This window comes from Pseudophryne corroboree, assembly GCF_028390025.1.
Source record: "Pseudophryne corroboree isolate aPseCor3 chromosome 7 unlocalized genomic scaffold, aPseCor3.hap2 SUPER_7_unloc_1, whole genome shotgun sequence".
NCBI classification, from domain to species: Eukaryota; Metazoa; Chordata; class Amphibia; order Anura; family Myobatrachidae; genus Pseudophryne; species Pseudophryne corroboree.
This window is the reverse complement of record NW_026967608.1, coordinates 1,056,433-1,082,345: the sequence shown is the minus strand read 5'-3', so window position 1 is coordinate 1,082,345 and position 25,913 is coordinate 1,056,433. Positions and strand designations below refer to the sequence as shown.

Genomic DNA, 25,913 nt, shown 5'->3' with positions numbered 1-25,913 from the left:
CCGCCATGCCCTGCACGCCCCTTTTCTCTTTTCATATGCAGACGAGGGTTGAAGCTAACTTTGACCCACTGCTTGGATGACATCACCATATGCAAATCCATCTGCTGCAGGCCTTCCCCCAGGAATGCTTGCACTAGTTGTTGCATTTGGTTTGTTGTTTGGGGGTGCTTCAGTATTAGGCAGCCTTCTGCCCTCCCATGTTCATCTGAAAATATGTGTTCTCCCTGCAGTTGTTGTCCCCAGATGAGAGTTCCCTTGTGCTGCCTCAGTTGAATCTTCTTTACTTGACAGAGATGTGCCTGAGCAGCGGCCCTCCCCAGCCCTATCCCAAATCATACTTATTTTGCATAGGAGATACCATGGTCATGAAGATTGCTCTCCCAGGGTGAGGTTCATTCATTGCATTCTGGGTATGCTGACCCCTGTGATTTCCCCAAATGTGGGAAACTTGACTGCATTATTTGTGGTAGTGGGGGACTGTGTTTGTGCTTTCCTCTGGTCAGCTCTGGTAAAAGTCAGATTTCTTTGTCTCAGATCTTCCTCTAGCCTTGTTCTTCTTTCGAGAGTTCCCTTGTGCTGCCTCAGTTGGATCTCCTTTACTTGACAGGGGGGTGCCCAAGCAGCGACCCTCCCCAGCTCTAGCCCAACTCCTACTTACCTGCCAGGTGAGATACTATGATCATGAAGGTGCTTCTCCCAGGGCAAGGCTCACCCATTGCACTCTGGGTGTGCTGCCCCTGTGATTTCCCCAAATGTGGGAAACTTGACTGCATAATTTGTGTTTCCACTGGTCGGCTTTCTTATAATTCAGATCTCTTTGTCTCAGGTCTCTCTCCAGCCTAGTTTGCAGTCTGTTTCCACTTCTTTTTTTTTTGAGCCCCTCCCTTCTATACCCTTGTGCACTATCCTGACTTCTCCTCCTGTCTGCTTACTTTGTGCCTTCCAATGCACAATGCAAACTACAGGTAGTGCTGCAGGGCCCACAAACTATTACTTGCATTACAGAGCAGCTCTGGAGCTGTTACAGTGCCAAGCTGCTGCAAGAAATCAGCTTGAATGCTTCAGGGGATGGGGCATTGCCAACATGAGCCCCACACCGAAGGAGGGTGGGGGTGTTTAATGCGAACTAAGGGTCATCCAAGCGCCGCAAATGGCCGCCATTCCCTGCATACCCCTTTTCTCTTTTCATATGCAGATGAGGGTTCCAGCCAACTTTGGCCCACTGCTTGGATGACATCACTGTATGCAAATCCGTCTTCTGCAGACCTTCCCCCAGGAATGCTTGTACTAGTTGTTGCATTTGGTTTGTTGTTTGGGGGTGCTTCAGTATTAGGCAGCCTTCTGTCCTCCCATGTTCATCTGAAAATATGTGTTCTCTCTGCAGTTGTTGTCCCCAGATGAGAGTTCCCTTGTGCTGCCTCAGTTGAATCTCCTTTACTTGACAGAGATGTGCCTGAGCAGCGGCCCTCCCCAGCCCTATCCCAAAGCATACTTATTTTGCATAGGAGATATCATGGTAATGAAGACTGTTATCCCAGGGTGAGGTTCATTCATTGCATTCTGGGTATGCTGACCCATGTGATTTCCCCAAATGTGGGAAACTCGACTTCATTATTTGTGGTAGTGGGGGACTGTGTTTGTGCTTTCCTCTGGTCAGCTCTGGTAAAAGTCAGATTTATTTGTCTCAGATCTTCCTCTAGCCTTGTTCTTCTTTCGAGAGTTCCCTTGTGCTGCCTCAGTTGGATCTCCTTCACTTGACAGGGGGGTGCCCGAGCAGCGACCCTCCCCAGCTCTAGCCCAACTCCTACTTACCTGCCAGGTGAGATACTATGATCATGTAGGTGCTTCTCCCTGAGCAAGGCTCACCCATTGCACTCTGGGTGTGCTGCCCCTGTGATTTCCCCAAATGTGGGAAACTTGACTGCATAATTTGTGTTTCCCCTGGTCGGCTCTCGTATAATTCAGATCTCTTTGTCTCAGGTCTCTCTCCAGCCTAGTTTGCTGTCTGTTTCCACTTCTCTTTTCTTGAGCCGCTCCCTTCTATGCCCTTGTGCACTATTCTGACCTCTCCTGTCTGCTTACTTTGTGCCTTCCAACGCACAATGCAAATTACAGGTAGTGCTGCAGGGCCCACGCCCTTTTACATGCTTTACAGAGCAGCTCTGGAGCTGTTACAGTGCCCAGCTGCTGCAAGAAATCAGCTTGAATGCTTCAGGGGCTGGGGCATAGCCAACATGAGCCCCACACCGAAGGAGGGTGGAGGTGTTTAATGTGAATTAGGGGTCATCCAAGCGCCAGAAAAGGCCGCCATGCCCTGCACGCCCCTTTTCTCTTTTCATATGCAGACGAGGGTTGAAGCCAACTTTGACCCACTGCTTGGATGACATCACCATATGCAAATCCATCTGCTGCAGGCCTTCCCCCAGGAATGCTTGCACTAGTTGTTGCATTTGGTTTGTTGTTTGGGGGTGCTTCAGTATTAGGCAGCCTTCTGCCCTCCCATGTTCATCTGAAAATATGTGTTCTCCCTGCAGTTGTTGTCCCCAGATGAGAGTTCCCTTGTGCTGCCTCAGTTGAATATTCTTTACTTGACAGAGATGTGCATGAGCAGCGGCCCTCCCCAGCTCTATCCCAAATCATACTTATTTTGCATAGGAGATACCATGGTCATAAAAGATTGTTCTCCCAGGTTGAGGTTCATTCATTGCATTCTGGGTATGCTGACCCCTGTGATTTCCCCAAATGTGGGAAACTTGACGGCATTATTTGTGGTAGTGGGGGACTGTGTTTGTGCTTTCCTCTGGTCAGCTCTGGTAAAAGTCAGATTTCTTTGTCTCAGATCTTCCTCTAGCCTTGTTCTTCTTTCGAGAGTTCCCTTGTGCTGCCTCAGTTGGATCTCCTTCACTTGACAGGGGGGTGCCCGAGCAGCGACCCTCCCCAGCTCTAGCCCAACTCCTACTTACCTGCTAGGTGAGATACTATGATCATGAAGGTGCTTCTCCCAGGGCAAGGCTCACCAATTGCACTCTGGGTGTGCTGCTCCTGCGATATCCCCAAATGTGGGAAACTTGACTGCATAATTTGTGTTTCCCCTGGTCGGCTCTCGTATAATTCAGATCTCTTTGTCTCATGTCTCTCTCCAGCCTAGTTTGCTGTCTGTTTACACTTCTCTTTTCTTGAGCCACTCCCTTCTATGCCCTTGCGCACTATCTTGACTTCTCCCGTCTGCTTACTTTGTGCCTTCCAACGCACAATGCGAACTACAGGTAGTGCTGCAGGGCCCACACCCTTTTAGTTGCCTTACAGAGCAGCTCTGGAGCTATTACAGTGCCTAGCTGCTGCAAGTAATCAGCTTGAATGCTTCAGGGGCTGGGGCATAGCCAACATGAGCCCCACACCGAAGGAGGGTGGAGGTGTTTAATGTGAATTAGGGGTCATCCAAGCGCCGCAAAAGGCCGCCATGCCCTGCACATCCCTTTTCTCTTTTCATATGCAGACGAGGGTTGAAGCCAACTTTGACCCACTGCTTGGATGACATCACCATATGCAAATCCATCTGCTGCAGGCCTTCCCCCAGGAATGCTTGCACTAGTTGTTGCATTTGGTTTGTTGTTTGGGGGTGCTTCAGTATTAGGCAGCCTTCTGCCCTCCCATGTTCATCTGAAAATATGTGTTCTCCCTGCAGTTGTTGTCCCCAGATGAGAGTTCCCTTGTGCTGCCTCAGTTGAATCTTCTTTACTTGACAGAGATGTGCCTGAGCAGCGGCCCTCCCCAGCTCTATCCCAAATCATACTTATTTTGCATAGGAGATACCATGGTCATGAAGATTGTTCTCCCAGGTTGAGGTTCATTCATTGCATTCTGGGTATGCTGACCCCTGTGATTTCCCCAAATGTGGGAAACTTGACGGCATTATTTGTGGTAGTGGGGGACTGTGTTTGTGCTTTCCTCTGGTCAGCTCTGGTAAAAGTCAGATTTCTTTGTCTCAGATCTTCCTCTAGCCTTGTTCTTCTTTCGAGAGTTCCCTTGTGCTGCCTCAGTTGGATCTCCTTCACTTGACAGGGGGGTGCCCGAGCAGCGACCCTCCCCAGCTCTAGCCCAACTCCTACTTACCTGCTAGGTGAGATACTATGATCATGAAGGTGCTTCTCCCAGGGCAAGGCTCACCAATTGCACTCTGGGTGTGCTGCTCCTGCGATATCCCCAAATGTGGGAAACTTGACTGCAGAATTTGTGTTTACCCTGGTCGGCTCTCGTATAATTCAGATCTCTTTGTCTCATGTCTCTCTCCAGCCTAGTTTGCTGTCTGTTTACACTTCTCTTTTCTTGAGCCACTCCCTTCTATGCCCTTGCGCACTATCTTGACTTCTCCCGTCTGCTTACTTTGTGCCTTCCAACGCACAATGCGAACTACAGGTAGTGCTGCAGGGCCCACACCCTTTAAGTTGCCTTACAGAGCAGCTCTGGAGCTATTACAGTGCCTAGCTGCTGCAAGTAATCAGCTTGAATGCTTCAGGGGCTGGGGCATAGCCAACATGAGCCCCACACCGAAGGAGGGTGGAGGTGTTTAATGTGAATTAGGGGTCATCCAAGCGCCGCAAAAGGCCGCCATGCCCTGCACACCCCTTTTCTCTTTTCATATGCAGACGAGGGTTGAAGCCAACTTTGACCCACTGCTTGGATGACATCACCATATGCAAATCCATCTGCTGCAGGCCTTCCCCCAGGAATGCTTGTACTAGTTGTTGCATTTGGTTTGTTGTTTGGGGGTGTTTCAGTATTAGGCAGCCTTCTGCCCTCCCATGTTCATCTGAAAATATGTGTTCTCCCTGCAGTTGTTGTCCCCAGATGAGAGTTCCCTTGTGCTGCCTCAGTTGAATCTCCTTTACTTGACAAGGGAGGCATTTTGGATTTTTTCTTTGGGTACCCTTACACCTGATGGTCTGAATGAGAGCATCGAACTGAACAACATTGGCAGTCTCTGAAGATTTTATCTATTGATTTACCTAATATATTATTTATTGAATATCCATTTATTGTATGTTTAATAAATAAACAAAATTATTAGAAGTAGCTATTTTGGAAACAGCTTTCCTCTTAGGATGAATCTGTATAATCCTGTTGTGTGTGTTCCTTTAAAGTTCTTTAGTAAAATCCACTAGTAATGATGAACATCAGATTTCTTCCTCCATCCTCTTTTTACACTTTCTCTTGGTTCTATATATATATTTTTTTCTATTTTTATTTTTTCCCCCCTCCTTCTCCCAAAAGGCCCCCCTCCCTCCCCCCCCTCCCTGTTTTAAATTTTAAAATCTTTAAATATTTAAATCTTCGAATCCTTAAACTGTCTGTTTAATATTTATTTTTTCTTCAATTCTTTTTGTTGTTTAAACAGCAATGTAATTATTCCAGGGGTTAAAATAATGAAATATAGAAATAATATTAACAAAAATTAAAGGTAAAAATGAATTGATAGAATGATCCCATTAAAAGTAAATAAATAATATGGATGTTAAGCTGAGCGGGTTGGATTCGAACATGGGACTAGCTGCATAGAGTGCATTTGATGTTTCCCCTGCGCCACAAGAAATGCTTTAGTAGTGGCATGGATTTATGTTACCCTAAAAGGTTTTGATAAAGCTAAATATTTATCTTACTTAAAACCCTTTAAGAGGCCTAAGAACACTGTACGCTATTGACGTCTGGAGTACCGTAAGGGTACGCACGTTGCGTAGCAATCGCTTAGCGTAGCGTACGCTCGGGACCACGAGAAGATCACCAGCGGCGCAGACGCTCACAATGTTAAACCTTTACATGTAAACCATGAACAATGTATTATACAGGAAAAACCTTAGTGTAATAGTGGGGTGTAGATGCAACACAATGTAACCTTATTAACTTAAAGCTGTTCGAGCGTCTCCGACAGACCTGAGAATACTTAACACCATAAGAAATACACAAATGCCGGGCTTAGGGTCTAACGCCTTATATGAATGTTATACTTGCAAAAGAATAATACAATACAAGTCATACACTACCAATGTAACATAGACTAACTAACCAGATAACTACACAGGAAATACAATACAATACAAGTACGTTTAAGGAAAAAAATGAGAGAAAGAGGAGAGGAGAGAGAGAGAGAGAGATATGGCCCACAATACCAATAAAGACAATATGATTGCGGAGAAAAACTTACGCCCAAGGGGAACGATCGCATGCGCCTCTGGATATCCAGCTCCCGATTATCAGCAATGAGAACCGTTGAAGAGTGAGAGCTGGATATGATCGGCTTGTCTATTTATGCCCCACACACACAATACAATTCAATGGTCCCTACAATCTCATTGTTCATTGGACACAGGAATTCGTCTTCGCATTATAACAAAAGGTTATAGGTTGATTCATACAGGTGGGCTGTGACTATTTCCAACTGCTCAGGTGGGTGGGAAACTAGGTTTCCCGCCGCATGGATAAGTAAGTGCAAATAATAGTAAAATTACATAAACTTCTTATGTCCATAACTATTCGCACGAGCGATTAATCTGCTTCAAACCAACACCGGAATATTGCTAATTAAATACTCTTCCGATGGATACTAAACACCACTGTATGACTCATGTCTGACCCTTCGTATCAAACAAAGAGGGATCTCTCTGTCCATGAACATGCTATATTAACTAAACTTTCAGATTCTATCAAAGGGACCATAATCTACAAAATACATTATATGGTTAAAATATATATCGATTGAGTCGCCCGCTAGACGCATACAAACTCTACCGTAAATCCGCATATCGTGCGCCTGCGGGTGCACGCGACTGCGAGTATGCGCACGCACGGGAGAGCTCTTGCACGCGCAGCGGGAGCTCGCATGAGGTGCAGATATGGCAGTGTGCATAGTGATATTTTTCTGACTTTGACAGTCCACCCTTTGGCAGTCAACAATAACTGCCACTTCCTAAAACATTTCAAAACGAGAAAAATATATATCAAGTGTAAATACATTTCTATGATTGGGTAAGGGAGGAGAGGAGAAGGTAGGAAAAGGGTATGACCTATTGAGATAGCAGAAGCATGTGTGTATGAATCCATGTTTGGGGGGTCATGTATCATCGTGCCGTACGTGTTTTAAATCAAGCTTCGAGGTATTGCGAAGTATACATTTGAATTCCTTCTTATCCCGTGGTACGGGTCTGTGGATGGGCTGTCAAACTTTACCGAGCTCTTTTCGGCTGTGGTTGTAACAAAATGGGGGAGCACATTTTAGTTGATGATACATGAATGGGGGAATATGTGAATGCTGATATCTGTGCGGGTATTCCCTATCGACTATGGGGTAAATTTACTAAGATTCGTGTTTTCCCGTTTCAGGTCAAAGTTCAATCACGAATGACATCGAAAGTGTAAAACAGCAACTTTTTAAATTTGTTACGACGGATTTACTAAGCTGTCGTATTCGGGTTTTTCTTTTGTTCCGATGTCGATGTCATTCGTGTTTTTTTTTTAATTTTTACGGCAGTGATTAGCAAAACACTGCCGACTTTTTTACAATGAATCTCGGCCGGATCTGTGTGATCCGTGCTGGGGTTCATTTTTTTTTTTTTTTTTAAATTAAACACTGTAAAATCCAAAAAAAAAATTGCGTGGGGTCCCCTCTCCTAAGCATAACCAGCCTCGGGCTCTTTGAGCCGATCCTGGTTGCAGAAATATGGGGAAAAAATTGACAGGGGTTCCCCCATATTTAAGCAACCAGCATCGGGCTCTGCGCCTGGTCCTGGTTCCAAAAATACGGGGGACAAAAAGAGTAGGGGTCCCCCGTATTTTTAAAACCAGCACCGGGCTCCACTAGCTGGACAGATAATGCCACAGCCGGGGGTCACTTTTATATAGTGCCCTGCGGCCGTGGCATCAAAAATCCAACTAGTCACCCCTGGCCGGGGTACCCTGGGGGAGTGGGGACCCCTTCAATCAAGGGGTCCCCCCCCAGCCACCCAAGGGCCAGGGGTGAAGCCCGAGGCTGTCCCCCCCCATCCAATGGGCTGCGGATGGGGGGGCTGATAGCCTTTTGTGATAATGAAAAGATATTGTTTTTAGTAGCAGTACTACAAGGCCCAGCAAGCCTCCCCCGCATGCTGGTACTTGGAGAACCACAAGTACCAGCATGCGGCGGAAAAACGGGCCCGCTGGTACCTGTAGTACTACTACTAAAAAAAATACCCAAAAAAAGACAAGACACACACACCGTGAAAGTAAAGATTTATTACATACATGCACACAAACATACATACATACTTACCTTATGTTCACACGAGGGTCTGTCCTCTTCTCCAGTAGAATCCAAGGGGTACCTGTTGAATAAATTCTACTCACCAGATCCCGGGTCCCAGGGTCCTCGGGGCAACCATTTGTAATCCAGGTACTTGCATAAAATAACAAAACGGAAAGCCGAGCCACGAACTGAAAGGGGCCCCATGTTTTCACATGGGACTCCTTTCCCCGAATGCCTGAAACCCACTCTGACTTCTGTCTAAGTGGGTTTCTTCAGCCAATCAGGGAGCGCCACGTTGTAGCACCCTCCTGATCGGCTGTGTGCTCCTGTACTGAGTGACAGGGGGCACACGGCAGTGTTACAATGTAGCGCCTATGCGCTACATTGTAACCAATGGTGGGAACTTTCTGCCCTGCGGTTGACCTAAAGTGACGTCACCGCTGAGCAGAAAGTTCCCACCATTGGTTACAATGGAGCGCATAGGCGCTACATTGTAACACTGCCGTGTGCCGCCTGTCACTCAGTACAGGAGCACACAGCCGATCAGGAGGGTGCTACAACGTGGCGCTCCCTGATTGGCTGAAGAAACCCACTTAGACAGAAGTCAGAGTGGGTTTCTGGCATTCGGGGAAAGGAGTCCCATGTGAAAACATGGGGCCCCTTTCAGTTCGTGGCTCGGCTTTCCGTTTTGTTATTTTATGCAAGTACCTGGATTACAAATGGTTGCCCCGAGGACCCTGGGACCCGGGATCTGGTGAGTAGAATTTATTCAACAGGTACCCCTTGGATTCTACTGGAGAAGAGGACAGACCCTCGTGTGAACATAAGGTAAGTATGTATGTATGTTTGTGTGCATGTATGTAATAAATCTTTACTTTCACGGTGTGTGTGTCTTGTCTTTTTTTGGGTATTTTTTTAGTAGTAGTACTACAGGTACCAGCGGGCCCGTTTTTCCGCCGCATGCTGGTACTTGTGGTTCTCCAAGTACCAGCATGCGGGGGAGGCTTGCTGGGCCTTGTAGTACTGCTACTAAAAACAATATATTTTCATTATCACAAAAGGCTATCAGCCCCCCCATCCGCAGCCCATTGGATGGGGGGGACAGCCTCGGGCTTCACCCCTGGCCCTTGGGTGGCTGGGGGGGGGACCCCTTGATTGAAGGGGTCCCCACTCCCCCAGGGTACCCCGGCCAGGGGTGACTAGTTGGATTTTTGATGCCACGGCCGCAGGGCACTATATCAAAGTGACCCCCGGCTGTGGCATTATCTGTCCAGCTAGTGGAGCCCGGTGCTGGTTTTAAAAATACGGGGGACCCCTACTCTTTTTGTCCCCCGTATTTTTGGAACCAGGACCAGGCGCAGAGCCCGATGCTGGTTGCTTAAATATGGGGGAACCCCTGTCAATTTTTTCCCCATATTTCTGCAACCAGGATCGGCTCAAAGAGCCCGAGGCTGGTTATGCTTAGGAGGGGGGACCCCACGCAATTTTTTTTAAGAAAATAACCACTTTCCAACCCCTTCCCACTGATATACATGCACGGATCTCATGGATCCGTGCATGCCTATACAATCACGGATTAAAAAAGCAGGTCTGTTTTTTTTTAGCACTTTTTTACGAGTTGTAATTTTTCACGGCAGTGTTTGTTTTTTTTTGCTTTGCACTTCTTAGTAAATTACCGAGATTCATACTTAAACAGCCGCGTTTTGACCGATGGTGTATTCATTTGTATTTTTTTTGTTGGACTTCCAAAAAATTACGAATGCCCTCATCACTGCCGTGATTATTGCTTAGTAAATTACCGAGATGACACTTTGATAAAAAAACGGCATCTTGGTCAAAATCGGGACCTTAGTAAATTTACCCCTATGTGTGTAATTACCAGAAGGTTGTAGAGATGAAGATAAGACACAATTATGGTAAATGCAGTGGTATTCTATGTCAGGTTAATGAACATTTGTCGGTTGAAGTCTTGTTCGGTGTCTGTTGAATGCAGTCTTCTTTGGGCTTTGGTCAAAAGGTGTGGGCAAAAAGCTTTGTCAATGTCCATAGACTTACAAAAGTGTTGGGCTAGCGTAATTTTAAAATTTCTAGGGAAACTGGGGGTCTATGGCATAGTTCATTAAATATCTGTGTATAAGGTTGTCAAAACTTCTTCTTTAATCCATCAGTTGTCTGTATACAGGGTCATCAAATTCCTCGTCAAAAAGTGGGTCTTTTTACCTTGGAAAAACCGGAAAAACAGGTGAAAGAAACGGACCGAATAATCGCATTTTCATCACATCATTGTTTCTACAGTTGGGTCATAAATCAAATCCATTGGAATTACAATTTCCTCACTCCTTAGACTCATTACCCTGGTACTACGTTTGCACTTCATTAAAGCCTGACCGCATCTAAATGTCAAGCCAATCGTTATGACAACACCTAAGATACATAGAAGAAACTTCCCTACATCCATTATGACTCCTTGAGCCCATTCTCCTAAACCAGAGAACCAATTTCACGGGTTCAACCATGACACCCAACCAGTCAGCTCATTACCCACAGCAGCAAGGGTGAGATTGTGTCTCCTGCGAAATTCCCACTTTAATTGGAGAATATCGTCCATCTTTTGGTCTATGACCTCGACCGGATCCTCGGTACTATTCGTTATATATGTGCAGCATTTCACGCCGTACTGCGTTGCCAGTGTGACACAATATCCACCTGTTACTGCTGTGAGATAATTAAGAACCATTCTATGCTGAACCAGTTCTGTTTTATAAGCTTGAAGCTCTCTTCCAGTATACCTAAAAGTGTCATCATACATTTCTGTGATATTGTCTAACAAATTTGCAAGCGCAGATATGTATTTATAATTCAACACTCCTCTGGCGGTGCGAGTGATGTCTAACGCGAGTAGAACCTGAATCCCGGTGGATTCATGGATCATGTCAGAGGCCGGATGCTCTGTTCTTTCTATCAGGTGCCGTTTAACTACGTGCTCGTAATGAGTATGAGTATAAGGAGCTTGGGCACCACGGTGTATATCTTTCATTTTGGCATGTGATACAGTCATTACTTCAGGCAGTACTTTTCCAATATAACACAATCCTTCAGAGCTTGGGGCAAGCCACTTATACGCCTTCCTCCCGCATATGAAATAGGCATCATCGGGGAGAACATATGGGACGGAGTAGGACATAACCATATTACACATCTTCCATGTGAAATCTCCTAACCCTAATTCTCCCATCTGTCTGGTACACGTATCAGTTTGTACGATATGTGCACAGTATCCTGGTGATACCTCTCCAACTCTCGTAATCCTACTTCCTAGGGTATACCTATATCGGAAAGATTTTTCTCTACTGGCTATGTGGCGTATAAGCTCTGTATCTGTCGGCATTCTATCTGCTCTATATGAAAAGGTCATGGTTTGGTTACTCCATGACACTTCCCAATTTCCCGGCTTTCGGGGATTGGAAATGTTAAAACATATTAGGGATCTATCCACATGATATTGGTGGAGCTTCAAACTAGGAGGACTGGAGATATTAAACCTCCTGTCCACCGGTCCCCCACCCTTTAGCTCAAGTACCTCCCCTACCATTAAAGGAAATGGTACTAGTCCTGATTTGCTATGACCTTGAGGTACTTGAGAGCATACCCAACAATCTGTTTGATTTAACACACTACCCACTAAGGAGTGATAGTCACTCAAGGGCTGCCGGTCCATGTGGATATTAAAACTGGATTGGCATTTCTTGATGCACCCATCCTCAACTACATTGTCACAGAGCCTACAGATACAGTTTTCTTCAGCTAACAATCCTTCACAATTCCTTCTATTGTCAATGCTATCGGATCGTTTTCTGATACTCGCCTTTACTTGTTGGTTAAGTTGTTCTTGGAAAACTACGCCTCCATCTTTGTCATCAGAACCCATTCCAGAACCTTTCTCGACCTCCATGGTACTCTCGCCGGAACAGACTGCTCTGGTCAACATCATGGTCAACAGGAAAATCCGGATCACAGTCTCTTGGGGCAAGTCCATCTTATAGGAGGAAACGAAGAAGAATGAGAAGGGGGAAAAAATAATTTGAGGGAGAGGGGATGGGAAGTGGAGAAAAACAATAAAAGGGAACAGGGAATCGACAACTGCTTTTGATCTTGTGATTTTCAATGCTCAGGTGCCGCCTCAGTCCTCCTGGAACAGACACTCCAGTGATACAACTTCCTCTACCGTCTGTTCCTTATCACGGGACCTCTCTGGATCAGCAACCTTCTTACAATGGGACGAATGAACCCAAGTCTCTCTCTGGACAACCTTCAATGCTGTAGTGCTAGTCAATAAGACTTGGTCTGACCATCTGTCAATAAGGCAACCTGAGCGTAGAAAATTCCGTATCATTACATAATCCCCAGGTTCAATGTCATGACAATTACTATCTGGTAAATCAGGAATCAATAACTTCAAATTATCATTTTGATTCCTTAGCTGTTTACTCATGTTAATCAGGTACTTTACAGTCACTTCATTGTTACACTTCAAATCATCCTGAGGGTTAATCATAACATGCGGTTGTCGACCAAACAAGATTTCAAAGGGAGACAGATTAAGAGGGGACCTGGGAGTGGTTCTGATGCTGTACAGTACTATGGGTAAAGCTTCTGGCCATGCCAATCCTGTTTCTGCCATAACTTTGCTCAGTTTATTTTTAATAGTGCTGTTCACTCTTTCCACCTTCGCACTCGCCTGTGGACGGTATGGAGTGTGCAGCTTACTATCAATTCCCATCAACTTACACATTCCTTGAAAGACATCACCTGTAAAATGGGTACCCCTATCACTTTCGATTATTCTAGGGATACCATATCTACACACAAATTCCTGCACAATTTTCTTAGCAGTAAACATAGTGGTATTTGTGGCCGCAGGAAATGCTTCAACCCAATTTGAGAATACATCTATACAAACAAGTACATATTTCAAATTTCGACAAGGGGGTAATTGAATAAAGTCAATCTGTATTACCTGAAAAGGGCTGCCTGTAGGTGGGATATGAGATGGTTCTGTTGGTATTGCCTTTCCGATGTTCTTCCTCAAACAGGTAAGGCATGACATTGCTCTCTTACCTGCATGAGATGAAAATCCTGGGGCGCACCAATATGCTCTTACCAACTTGCACATTCCCTCCTTGCCCAGATGAGTCAGCCCGTGTGCTGCCTCAGCTAAACATGGAAGATATGCTCTGGGGGCCACTGGTTTTCCCTGTCCATCCGTCCAGAGTCCTGAGGACTCCTGGCCATATCCTTTTGCCTTCCAGACTGCCTTTTCCTGTGTGGAACACAAATTTTGCATCTCACACAACTTCTGTGTGTTGATGGTATTAAATACCATCAGTTGTGTGGTGTCTGTCTGTCTGGGGGTACCAGCTGCTAACTTAGCAGCTTCGTCTGCTCGGCTGTTACCAAGTGATACTGGGTCCTGGCTATATGTGTGTGCTTTACACTTGATAACAGCCACTCTGTCGGGTTCCTGTATCGCTGCTAGAAGCCTTTTGATGTGAGCTGCATGCGCTACCGGTGTACCAGCTGCCGTCATGAAATTTCTGAGGCGCCATAGGGCTCCGAAATCATGGACTACCCCGAATGCGTATCTAGAGTCGGTGTAGATATTGGCTGATTTGCCCTTAGCCAATTCACATGCTCTGGTTAGGGCGACCAGTTCAGCAACCTGGGCTGAGTGAGGTGGGCCTAGCGGTTCTGCTTCTATGGTGCCTTGATCATCTACGACTGCGTATCCAGTACACAAGTCTCCAGAGTCCGACTGTCTGTGACAACTACCATCCGTGTAGAAGGTAAGATCTACATCTTCCAGTGGGTTGTCACTGATGTCAGGCCTTGCGGTAAAATTTTGGGTCAAATATTCCATACAATCATGTGTGTCCTCCTTTGTATTAAATTCTCCTTCCCCACCACTCTCATCCTCCACCCTTTGTGCCTGTCCAGGCACACCTGGGAGATATGTTGCAGGATTTAATGCACTGCATCTCCTTATGGTGATGTTTACGGGGGCCATTAGTGCCAATTCCCATCTTGTAAACCGCGCTGATGAGACGTGTCTGGTTTGGGCAGAATTTAGCAAGGCAGACACTGCATGTGGTGTATGAATTGTGAGGTTGTGACCTAGCACTACATCTTCGCTTTTCGTTACTAGCAATGCTATCGCAGCAACGCTTCGCAAGCATGTGGGGAGGGATCGCGCTACCGTATCTAGCTGAGCGCTGTAGTATGCTACCGGCCTGCTGGCATCACCGTGCTTTTGGGTTAGGACGCCTGCTGCGCAACCAGCACTTTCTGTTCCGTACAGCTCAAAGGGTTTCCCATAGTCTGGCATACCTAATGCTGGTGCCTGCGTTAGGCACTGTTTAAGTCTCTCAAATGCCATCTCGGACTCGTCTGTGTGCGAAATCCGATCAGGCTTGTTTGAGGAGACCATCTCCTGCAAAGGTAATGCTAGAATGGAAAATCCTGGGATCCAGTTACGGCAATACCCACACATTCCTAAAAACGTTCTGATCTGTTGCTGGGTTTGAGTCAGAGTCATGTCTGTAATTGCTTGAATTCTATCAGCGGTCAGGTGTCTCAGTCCTTGTGTTAGACAGTGTCCCAAATATTTTACTTTAGTTTGGCATAATTGCAACTTGTCTTTGGAAACCTTGTGTCCTGTGTCTGAAAGATGAAACAGGAGCTGTTTCGTATCCTTCAGGGATGCTTCCAATGAATCTGAACACAGTAGTAAATCATCCACGTACTGTATCAATATTGATCCACTCTCTGGTTGGAAAGACTGTAAACAATCATGCAAAGCCTGGGAAAATATACTTGGACTGTCTATGAAACCTTGTGGTAATCGAGTCCATGTGTATTGGACTCCTCTGTATGTAAATGCAAACAAATATTGGCTGTCAGGGTGCAGAGGTACCGAAAAGAAAGCGGAGCAGAGGTCAATAACAGTGAAAAATTTCGCAGTGGGAGGGATTTGCATAAGGATGACAGCTGGATTTGGCACTACGGGGAACTGACTCTCAACTATTTTGTTAATCCCCCTTAAATCCTGCACTAGCCGGTAACCCCTCCCCCCACTCTTTTTCACAGGGAAGATGGGACTATTGGCTGTGCTGGATGTTCTTACCAGGATGCCCTGTTGTAGCAAGCGCTCTATTACTGGGTATACTCCTAACTCCACCTCTGGCTTCAGAGGGTATTGTGGGATTTTTGGAGCTATCCTACCATCTTTTACTTGCACAACTACTGGAGCTACGTTTGCCATCAATCCAGTGTCTTGTCCGTCTTTAGTCCACAGTGACTCTGGTATCTGGGATGTCATTTCTTCTACTTGGGATGGAGTCCTATTTGTCATAATGGTATGTGACATTAATTTTGATGGGGAGTCTAACATGTCTCGCACTTCCTGAGCGTGATTCTCAGGTATGTCCAAGAATACACCTTCAGGAGTACAATAAATGACGCACCCCATTTTACACAATAAGTCTCTTCCCAAGAGATTTGTCGGTGCCGATGCAGCCAGCAAAAAGGAATGCTTGGTATGTAAAGGCTGGACTACTCCCGTTACTCCCATGGCTGGAATTGTCTTACCAGTGGTTCTCATGCCAACTGTCGAATTTATCACTGATTTGGCCGCCCCCGTATCTACAAGAAAGTTTAATGTTTTACCAGCTACATCAATTGCAATTTCGGGTTCACTACCAAGACTTGCAATCAATTTTACTGGCTGCAGATTACAGGTATGGCCACACCCCTATTGGGTATGGTGACCTCCCTGAATCCCGCTGGCAGCAACTACTTGTGAAGGGGTTAACTGGGAACTGCCAGAGGCTTGCCAGTCTCTGTTCGGGGGGTATCTTTTTGTTTCCCCTGCATGTGGCTCATAACTCAGTTTCTGCGGACCCTGCTCCCAATGTCGTGTGTCGTGTCGTTGTCTAGGGGGTTGATAAGGATTTTGTATGTTTCTCGATTTACAGTCTCGTGCAAAGTGTCCCTCTCTATGACAGAAATAACAGGTTACCACATTCGACTTACCCACAGGGTTTGGTGATTTATACAAAGGCTGCCTTGTGGTCAGGGACTGTATACTTACGGCCATTAACTTATCACCTTGTAATTCCCTGTGTCTGGTGATATTCCGATCGTGATCCACAGCTGCCTCTCTCAAAGTAGCCACCGACAGACCTCGCCAACATGGTTGCGTGGTCTGTACCCTTGTCTTTAATGCCTCTTTTAAACCATCCATTAGTACAGATACTGCTACTTCTCGATGGTTTATATGTTTGTTTTAATGTCCTCTATGCCTGTGTATTTTGCCATATCTAGTAATGCCCTGTGAAAATACTCTGCAGCTGTTTCTGACTCCTTTTGTTTAATGGAGAAAATCTTGTTCCATTTAACTACAGCTGGAAAATACTCCTTTAACTGTAAACTTATCCTTTTTACATTGTCTTTGTTGTACACATCTGTAAGAGGTACATCCTGATCCAATCCACAGTCAGCTAAAAATTGAGCCGAGTCGACATTGGAGGGTAAACAAGCCCTCAGCAATACCTGCCAGTCTTTGTTATTGGGCTCTAAAGTGTTCCCTAGGTCTCTGATGTATTTCTGGCTAGCAACTAAGTCTTTCCTAGGGTCAGGGAATTCAGACACTATGGTTCTTAATTCCATTCGGGAAAACGGGCTGTACATGGCAATGTTCCTGATAGGAGTGACTCCTGTAGTGTCCGTTTTCCCATTTGGAACTGCTATTACCCTAACGGGAGCAAGTTTAATAACATCATTCTGTGTAGATTCTACAGCCTGTGGTGAAATGGTTTCAGCATAGTGTATGGTGCCTTACTTACCTGTTGATACGACCTCACCTGTCCCTCCGCTAGGGGCCTTTGTTACTAATCTTAAGGGTTGGGCCGTGCCTACTGTTGTTTCTGATATGGTGGCTGCTAGAGAGAGCGCCGATATTGTTGCCGATTCGTCCTCTTGATCACACTCCTGGGGAAAGTTCAAAACAGGGTACAACTTGCACGGGTTAATACTTGCATTGGTTAACTTATTAACATTTACACAGTTGCTAAGTGTTTGTTTGTTACACCCTAATGCGTCATTCTCCGCAACCGATTTCTCTCCTGATATGTATGGTGGCGGCGGTGCCGTGGCTATCAGTTTCCTGATAGGGTTAGATCCCGCCGCCTGAGCCAATACTCTCTGTATTTCACCCTCCTGTTGCCATAACTGCAAATAATCATAATGTTTAATCCGTCTCTTTGTTGATTTAATGAGACATATCCTCCTCCTTAGATTTTGTAACACTTCTGGGCTAAAGCTGCCTACTCTTGGGAACTTCTCCCCGTCATGTACCGTCATTCTCTCCCATTCATCACATAAAACCTCTGTGTGTGAACCGTATTTTTCACACATTACGTACCTTGCCGACCCGATTGGTCGGTTTACTGAATCAACCCGAACCGAGGTTGATCGCCCCCTACCTGAACAATTGGCCCCCATACCTGTAGGTGTTGCTTTCACCACCTCTGACCTTCAATCAGGGTCTTCAGCGAACCCTTACAAAAACCAAAATGTTCAAGATAGGCTGACGGTGGCGGTTTACCGAGTACCCCACTCACTCGCCCACGCCGACCAATACGACCTACACACTGCCCTAGTGCTGGCGTACTCGACCCAGGGCCCCTATGAACCTTCGTTTACTGGAACATGTGAGTGTGATCCGCAGAGCATTAACCCTTTCCAGTAACTGTTGGTTGTTGGATAATTCCTGAGTGACCAGCGAACTTCCCTTCAGAAAATAAAAAATTACACAAATCACGTCAGAATGTACAAATAGTGTTTATGACCCGTTTCGTACACAAATGGTACTGGTCAGATTAACTAATGCACACAATTACGTGCGGTACAATCAGTCTGCACATAAGCAACTAATCTTATGTGCAGAGCGACCAGTGGAATCGAAAATTGCGGCTGCGAATTCCTTCAGCATGAGCTTTAATGGCCTATATGGGTTCTGCACCAACCCCCTTGGTTGTGCTCTTTTCTCTATTTATAGCGGACTTCCTTGTCTGCTGTACCTGGACCTCCTGGTCAATTCCGGACCTCCTGGTCTGTGCTACAATAGACCTCCTGGTCTGCTATACTCTAATGCTCAGATTTTATGTTTAACAAAGGATGCCTCCCTTGCCACCATGCACGTCACTTACATGTATGTACCCTGCGAGAACTCGACTTCTTGTGGTTCAACCTCAAAAAATTGTATAAACTTATATATGCAAACACTCACTCACCACATGTACACTTTTGTTTCTATTTCTATTTCTGCGCAGAAATTTTCTTTCCTTTAGACCAGATGTGTTGTAAATTTGGAGAAGGATCTGTTAATCTAAATTTCGGACACTAAAATAGATTTGCGCTATTTATCGCGTTGCCACCTTTTCGCCTGTTACAATAACACTAGCGTGTGATTTGAGTTACGTGGGCGTACCCGGACGCTCCGTTGCGTAATATACGCTGCGTGCGTCGGCCTTTGAGTTGCGTACGCGAGTCTCACCCTTTGTTAGAGACACGTGTACACAAAGCAAATATCCACCGTAACACAATTTTACACGTTTATCAATGTAGATGATCCTCGATCATCTACCGAACACCACACCAATCTCTCCTTGTATCTTTAGGTAGAGCTGCGTGCGTGCTTTTCAATTTACACCTTAATGTATTACTTTTACTCTTTAACTATGAAATAGCGGCAAATCTCTCTTAGCACGTTTATCAATTATAAAATGGCAAACAGAAGAGTGATATATGAAAATACACGAAAATGAAAAGAAATGCAGATATGTGCGTGCGTACGCAAGACAGAAATAAACAGTTTTAAAAGACACTAGCGTGTTGTTCTTACCTCCGGTTCCGGATTCCCTCAGCACTCTTTACTAAGCGAAGCAGACGCTTATCCAGACAGCACTACGAGGAATATGACCTCCCGCCCTTTGCTGATGGATAATGTCTGCTGAAATTACCTAGTGCAGATATGTGAAGGACGGACGAGCCGCCAATTGATAAAGCTAAATATTTATCTTACTTAAAACCCTTTAAGAGGCCTAAGAACACTGTACGCTATTGACGTCTGGAGTACCGTAAGGGTACGCACGTTGCGTAACAATCGCTTAGCGTAGCGTACGCTCGGGACCACGAGGAGATCACCAGCGGCGCAGACGCTCACAATGTTAAACCTTTACATGTAAACCATGAACAATGTATTATACAGGAAAAACCTTAGTGTAATGGTGGGGTGTAGATGCAACACAATGTAACCTTATTAACTTAAAGCTGTTCGAGCGTCTCCGACAGACCTGAGAATACTTAACACCATAAGAAATACACAAATGCCGGGCTTAGGGTCTAACGCCTTATATGAATGTTATACTTGCAAAAGAATAATACAATACAAGTCATACACTACCAATATAACATAGACTAACTAACCAGATAACTACACAGGAAATACAATACAATACAAGTACGTTTAAGGAAAAAAAATGAGAGAAAGAGGAGAGGAGAGGAGAGAGAGAGATATGGCCCACAATACCAATAAAGACAATATGATTGCGGAGAAAAACTTACGCCCAAGGGGAACGATCGCATGCGCCTCTGGATATCCAGCTCCCGATTATCAGCAATGAGAACCGTTGAAGAGTGAGAGCTGGATATGATCGGCTTGTCTATTTATGCCCCACACACACAATACAATTCAATGGTCCCTACAATCTCATTGTTCATTGGACACAGGAATTCGTCTTCGCATTATAACAAAAGGTTATAGGTTGATTCATACAGGTGGGCTGTGACTATTTCCAACTGCTCAGGTGGGTGGGAAACTAGGTTTCCCGCCGCATGGATAAGTAAGTGCAAATAATAGTAAAAGTACATAAACTTCTTATGTCCATAACTATTCGCACGAGCGATTAATCTGCTTCAAACCAACACCGGAATATTGCTAATTAAATACTCTTCCGATGGATACTAAACACCACTGTATGACTCATGTCTGACCCTTCGTATCAAACAAAGAGGGATCTCTCTGTCCATGAACATGCTATATTAACTAAACTTTCAGATTCTATCAAAGGGACCATAATCTACAAAATACATTATATGGTTAAAATATATATCGATTGAGTCGCCCGCTAGACGCATACAAACTCTACCGTAAATCCGCATATCGTGCGCCTGCGGGTGCACGCGACTGCGAGTATGCGCACGCACGGGAGAGCTCTTGCACGCGCAGCGGGAGCTCGCATGAGGTGCAGATATGGCAGTGTGCATAGTGATATTTTTCTGACTTTGACAGTTTTATATAAGTAAATGGGGATCCTTAGTGCTGAGTCTCTGAATTATGTATATGTGATTATAGATATGAGGTATTGATTGAAAGATTATAGGTTAATCTGTATATAGATTATATATTTTCTGTTATTTTTTAAACCACCTTGTTGCTTATTTTATTATTATTTTTAATCACCATGTTGCTTATTTTTATATTATGAAATGCCTTTATATGTGCAATTGCAATTAGAAAGTTGTTCCATATGTGAGTCATTACATGTATGCATCCAATTAGTACATGTATGTATCCAATCAACTAATTAGTAATGCTATTGGTCCGGTGCATTTTAAAAAGAGCCTGCTAGGTTGCTGATGTATCCTCTGACGAAACCGCTCTTAGATAACAGCGGAGAAACGCGTAAGAAAGGTGATTACAGGACACTCTGATTGCTGAGATATAAGCCCATTCATGAACGAGCTACATCACGGCGGACGTCTGATGTAAAGACAGCGGTGAAGGGGAAAAAGCAATTTGAGACCGAGCAAATGGAGGTCTCTACCCCACGGCAGGGAGAAATATCCCGACCGCGAGTGCCAATATGATCCAGCCACGGTTAACGGGGGTCGTAGCATACCGCTGTGTTTCACCAACCATCACAGCGCTCTCCCCCTGTTTTCTTTCATTACTCACGTGAGTTACATATGAACTTTAACTGCAGTAAATAAGAGGCGTTGGTTACAACTGTTGCTGTTCATCCACAAGAAGGAATTTAATGTATCAATTACAATTGGAAAGTAACGAATAAATTACAACAGCTGTATCCAGGAGGATTTTTTGGACACTTTAATAAACATTCCGTTGTCATCAAGGGCAATATGAAATAGATCCTGATTACATTTAGATATGGATAGTGGTGCCTATATATGTTGACTCCATTGTATTTTATTGAATGTGGGTTTCTTCTGTCTATATATATATTTTTTAAATAAAGAGCTTGTATATTTTATTTTTTGCGCTCCCTTTATAACAAATGTGATTATCTTTAAAATTTGGTTTATTATTGGTAGAACAGTACTACCTATGGGAGCAGCATTTTATAATATAAGGTGAAAATTAATAGATGTATAAAGATTAAATAAGCAACAAATTGGTGAAATAGATAAGTTTTGATAGGAGCGCTGGGTTCTATATATATATATTGACATTTGGTTATATATATGTATAGACTTTATAAATTCTTGACAGAGATGTGCCTGAGCAGCGGCCCTCCCCAGCCCTATCCCAAATCATACTTATTTTGCATAGGAGATACCATGGTCATGAAGATTGTTCTCCCAGGGTGAGGTTCATTCATTGCATTCTGGGTATGCTGACCCCTGTGATTTCCCCAAATGTGGGAAACTCGACTGCATTATTTGTGGTAGTGGGGGACTGTGTTTGTGCTTTCCTCTGGTCAGCTCTGGTAAAAGTCAGATTTATTTGTCTCAGATCTTCCTCTAGCCTTGTTCTTCTTTCGAGAGTTTCCATGTGCTGCCTCAGTTGGATATCCTTCACTTGACAGGGGGGTGCCTGAGCAGCGACCCTCCCCAGCTCTAGCCCAACTCCTACTTACCTGCCAGGTGAGATACTATGATCATGAAGGTGCTTCTCCCAGGGCAAGGCTCACCCATTGCACTCTGGGTGTGCTGCTCCTGCGGTTTCCCCAAATGTTGGACACTTGACTGCATAATTTGTGTTTCCCCTGGTCGGCTCTCGTATAATTCAGATCTCTTTGTCTCAGGTCTCTCTCCAGCCTAGTTTGCTGTCTGTTTCCACTTCTCTTTTCTTGACTTGCTCCCTTCTATGCCCTTGCGCACTATCCTGACTTCTCCCGTCTGCTTACTTTGTGCCTTCCAACGCACAATGCAAGCTACAGGTAGTGCTGCAGGGCCCACACCCTTTAACTTGCCTTACAGAGCAGCTCTGGAGCTGTTACAGTGCCCAGCTGCTGCAAGAAATCAGCTTGAATGTTTCAGGGGCTGGGGCATAGCCCCACACCGAAGGAGGGTGGAGGTGTTTAATGCGAACTAGGGGTCATCCAAGCGCCGCAAAAGGCCGCCATGCCCTGCATACCCCTATTCTCTTTTCATATGCAGATGAGGGTTCCAGCCAACTTTGGCCCACTGCTTGGATGACATCACTGTATGCAAATCCGTCTTCTGCAGACCTTCCCCCAGGAATGCTTGTACTAGTTGTTGCATTTGGTTTGTTGTTTGGGGGTGCTTCAGTATTAGGCAGCCTTCTGCTCTCCCATGTTCATTTGAAAATAAGTGTTCTCCCTGCAGTTGTTGTCCCCAGATGAGAGTTCCCTTGTGCTGCCTCAGTTGAATCTCCTTTACTTGACAGAGATATGCCTGAGCAGCGGCCCTCCCCAGCCCTATCCCAAATCATACTTATTTTGCATAGGAGATACCATGGTCATGAAGATTGTTCTCCCAGGGTGAGGTTCATTCATTGCATTCTGGGTATGCTGACCCCTGTGATTTCCCCAAATGTTGGAAACTCGACTGCATTATTTGTGGTAGTGGGGGACTGTGTTTGTGCTTTCCTCTGGTCAGCTCTGGTAAAAGTCAGATTTCTTTGTCTCAGATCTTCCTCTAGCCTTGTTCTTCTTTCGAGAGTTCCCTTGTGCTGCCTCAGTTGGATCTCCTTCACTTGACAGGGGGGTGCCCGAGCAGCGACCCTCCCCAGCTCTAGCCCAACTCCTACTTACCTGCCAGGTGAGATACTATGATCAGGAAGGTACTTCTCCCAGGGCAAGGCTCACCCAGTGCACTCTGGGTGTGCTGCTCCTGCGATTTCCCCAAATGTGGGACACTTAACCGCATACTTTGTGTTTCCACTGGTCGGCTTTCATATAATTCAGATCTCTTTGTCTCAGGTCTCTCTCCAGCCTAGTTTGCTGTCTGTTTCCACTTCTTTTTTTTTTGAGCCCCTCCCTTCTATACCCTTGTGCACTATCCTGACTTCTCCTCCTGTCTGCTTACTTTGTGCCTTCCAACGCACAATGCGAACTACAGGTAGTGCTGCAGGGCCCACACCCTTTTACTTGCCTTACAGAGCAGCTCTGGAGCTGTTACAGTGCCAAGCTGCTGCAAGAAATCAGCTTGAATGCTTCAGGGGCTGGGGCATTGCCAACATGAGCCCCACACCGAAGCAGGGTGGGGGTGTTTAATGCGAACTAAGGGTCATCCAAGCACCGCAAAAGGCCGCCATGCCCTGCATACCCCTTTTCTCTTTTCATATGCAGATGAGGGTTCCAGCCAACTTTGGCCCACTGCTTGGATGACATCACTGTATGCAAATCCGTCTTCTGCAGACCTTCCCCCAGGAATGCTTGTACTAGTTGTTGCATTTGGTTTGTTGTTTGGGGGTGCTTCAGTATTAGGCAGCCTTCTGCCCTCCCATGTTCATTTGAAAATATGTGTTCTCCCTGCAGTTGTTGTCCCCAGATGAGAGTTCCCTTGTGCTGCCTCTGTTGAATCGCCTTTACTTGACAGAGATGTGCCTGAGCAGCGGCCCTCCCCAGCCCTATCCCAAATCATACTTATTTTGCATAGGAGATACCATGGTCATGAAGATTGTTCTCCCAGGGTGAGGTTCATTCATTGCATTCTGGGTATGCTGACCCCTGTGATTTCCCCAAATGTGGGAAACTCGACTGCATTATTTGTGGTAGTGGGGGACTGTGTTTGTGTTTTCCTCTGGTCAGCTCTGGTAAAAGTCAGATTTCTTTGTCTCAGATCTTCCTCTAGCCTTGTTCTTCTTTCGAGAGTTCCCTTGTGCTGCCTCAGTTGGATCTCCTTCACTTGACAGGGGGGTGCTTGAGCAGCGACCCTCCCCAGCTCTAGCCCAACTCCTACTTACCTGCCAGGTGAGATACTATGATCATGAAGGTGCTTCTCCCAGGGCAAGGCTCACCCATTGCACTCTGGGTGTGCTGTCCCTGTGATTTCCCCAAATGTGGGAAACTTGACTGCATAATTTGTATTTCCACTGGTCGGCTTTCATATAATTCAGATCTCTTTGTCTCAGGTCTCTCTCCAGCCTAGTTTGCTGTCTGTTTCCACTTCTTTTTTTTTTTAGCCCCTCCCTTCTATACCCTTGTGCGCTATCCTGACTTCTCCTCCTGTCTGCTTACTTTGGGCCTTCCAATGCACAATGCAAATTACAGGCAGTGCTGCAGGGCCCACACCCTTTTACTTGCCTTACAGAGCAGCTCTGGAGCTGTTACAGTGCCAAGCTGCTGCAAGAAATCAGCTTGAATGCTTCAGGGGCTGGGGCATTGCCAATATGAGCCCCACACCGAAGGAGGGTGGGGGTGTTTAATGCGAACTAAGGGTCATCCAAGCGCCGCAAAAGGCCGCCATGCCCTGCATACCCCTATTCTCTTTTCATATGCAGATGAGGGTTTCAGCCAACTTTGGCCCACTGCTTGGATGACATCACTGTATGCAAATCCGTCTTCTGCAGACCTTCCCCCAGGAATGCTTGTACTAGTTGTTGCATTTGGTTTGTTGTTTGGGGGTGCTTCAGTATTAGGCACCCTTCTGCTCTCCCATGTTCATTTGAAAATAAGTGTTCTCCCTGCAGTTGTTGTCCCCAGATGAGAGTTCCCTTGTGCTGCCTCAGTTGAATCTCCTTTACTTGACAGAGATATGCCTGAGCAGCGGCCCTCCCCAGCCCTATCCCAAATCATACTTATTTTGCATAGGAGATACCATGGTCATGAAGATTGTTCTCCCAGGGTGAGGTTCATTCATTGCATTCTGGGTATGCTGACCCCTGTGATTTCCCCAAATGTGGGAAACTTGACTGCATTATTTGTGGTAGTGGGGGACTGTGTTTGTGCTTTCCTCTGGTCAGCTCTGGTAAAAGTCAGATTTCTTTGTCTCAGATCTTCCTCTAGCCTTGTTCTTCTTTCGAGAGTTCCCTTGTGCTGCCTCAGTTGGATCTCCTTCACTTGACAGGGGGGTGCCCGAGCAGTGACCCTCCCCAGCTCTAGCCCAACTCCTACTTACCTGCCAGGTGAGATACTATGATCAGGAAGGTACTTCTCCCAGGGCAAGGCTCACCCATTGCACTCTGGGTGTGCTGCTCCTGCGATTTCCCCTAATGTGGGACACTTAACTGCATAATTTGTGTTTCCACTGGTCGGCTTTCATATAATTCAGATCTCTTTGTCTCAGGTCTCTCTCCAGCCTAGTTTGCTGTCTG

The 25,913-nt window shown here is 45.6% G+C and overlaps 16 non-coding genes across 16 annotated transcripts; all 16 read left to right on the top strand.

The window, feature by feature from the left end:
- The first annotated feature begins 334 nt into the window (after positions 1-334).
- Positions 335-498, top strand: LOC134985671 (U1 spliceosomal RNA). The gene has a single exon (XR_010191842.1). It is a non-coding gene; the product is annotated as a U1 spliceosomal RNA (small nuclear RNA).
- Positions 499-650: 152 nt separating this feature from the next.
- On the top strand, positions 651-813 carry LOC134985750 (U1 spliceosomal RNA). The gene has a single exon (XR_010191910.1). It is a non-coding gene; the product is annotated as a U1 spliceosomal RNA (small nuclear RNA).
- A 675-nt stretch (positions 814-1,488) lies between these two features.
- LOC134985730 (U1 spliceosomal RNA) lies at positions 1,489-1,652 on the top strand. The gene has a single exon (XR_010191892.1). It is a non-coding gene; the product is annotated as a U1 spliceosomal RNA (small nuclear RNA).
- Positions 1,653-1,804: 152 nt separating this feature from the next.
- LOC134985820 (U1 spliceosomal RNA) lies at positions 1,805-1,967 on the top strand. Its single transcript, XR_010191968.1, has one exon. It is a non-coding gene; the product is annotated as a U1 spliceosomal RNA (small nuclear RNA).
- A 671-nt stretch (positions 1,968-2,638) lies between these two features.
- LOC134985722 (U1 spliceosomal RNA) lies at positions 2,639-2,803 on the top strand. Its single transcript, XR_010191887.1, has one exon. It is a non-coding gene; the product is annotated as a U1 spliceosomal RNA (small nuclear RNA).
- Positions 2,804-2,955: 152 nt separating this feature from the next.
- On the top strand, positions 2,956-3,118 carry LOC134985824 (U1 spliceosomal RNA). Its single transcript, XR_010191972.1, has one exon. It is a non-coding gene; the product is annotated as a U1 spliceosomal RNA (small nuclear RNA).
- Positions 3,119-3,789: 671 nt separating this feature from the next.
- LOC134985711 (U1 spliceosomal RNA) lies at positions 3,790-3,953 on the top strand. The gene has a single exon (XR_010191878.1). It is a non-coding gene; the product is annotated as a U1 spliceosomal RNA (small nuclear RNA).
- A 152-nt stretch (positions 3,954-4,105) lies between these two features.
- LOC134985828 (U1 spliceosomal RNA) lies at positions 4,106-4,268 on the top strand. The gene has a single exon (XR_010191976.1). It is a non-coding gene; the product is annotated as a U1 spliceosomal RNA (small nuclear RNA).
- Positions 4,269-21,945: 17,677 nt separating this feature from the next.
- Positions 21,946-22,109, top strand: LOC134985855 (U1 spliceosomal RNA). The gene has a single exon (XR_010191998.1). It is a non-coding gene; the product is annotated as a U1 spliceosomal RNA (small nuclear RNA).
- Positions 22,110-22,261: 152 nt separating this feature from the next.
- LOC134985809 (U1 spliceosomal RNA) lies at positions 22,262-22,424 on the top strand. Its single transcript, XR_010191960.1, has one exon. It is a non-coding gene; the product is annotated as a U1 spliceosomal RNA (small nuclear RNA).
- Positions 22,425-23,085: 661 nt separating this feature from the next.
- LOC134985658 (U1 spliceosomal RNA) lies at positions 23,086-23,249 on the top strand. Its single transcript, XR_010191829.1, has one exon. It is a non-coding gene; the product is annotated as a U1 spliceosomal RNA (small nuclear RNA).
- A 152-nt stretch (positions 23,250-23,401) lies between these two features.
- LOC134985829 (U1 spliceosomal RNA) lies at positions 23,402-23,564 on the top strand. Its single transcript, XR_010191977.1, has one exon. It is a non-coding gene; the product is annotated as a U1 spliceosomal RNA (small nuclear RNA).
- A 675-nt stretch (positions 23,565-24,239) lies between these two features.
- On the top strand, positions 24,240-24,403 carry LOC134985641 (U1 spliceosomal RNA). The gene has a single exon (XR_010191814.1). It is a non-coding gene; the product is annotated as a U1 spliceosomal RNA (small nuclear RNA).
- A 152-nt stretch (positions 24,404-24,555) lies between these two features.
- On the top strand, positions 24,556-24,718 carry LOC134985755 (U1 spliceosomal RNA). Its single transcript, XR_010191914.1, has one exon. It is a non-coding gene; the product is annotated as a U1 spliceosomal RNA (small nuclear RNA).
- A 675-nt stretch (positions 24,719-25,393) lies between these two features.
- On the top strand, positions 25,394-25,557 carry LOC134985646 (U1 spliceosomal RNA). Its single transcript, XR_010191818.1, has one exon. It is a non-coding gene; the product is annotated as a U1 spliceosomal RNA (small nuclear RNA).
- A 152-nt stretch (positions 25,558-25,709) lies between these two features.
- LOC134985784 (U1 spliceosomal RNA) lies at positions 25,710-25,872 on the top strand. Its single transcript, XR_010191939.1, has one exon. It is a non-coding gene; the product is annotated as a U1 spliceosomal RNA (small nuclear RNA).
- Positions 25,873-25,913: the final 41 nt, after the last annotated feature.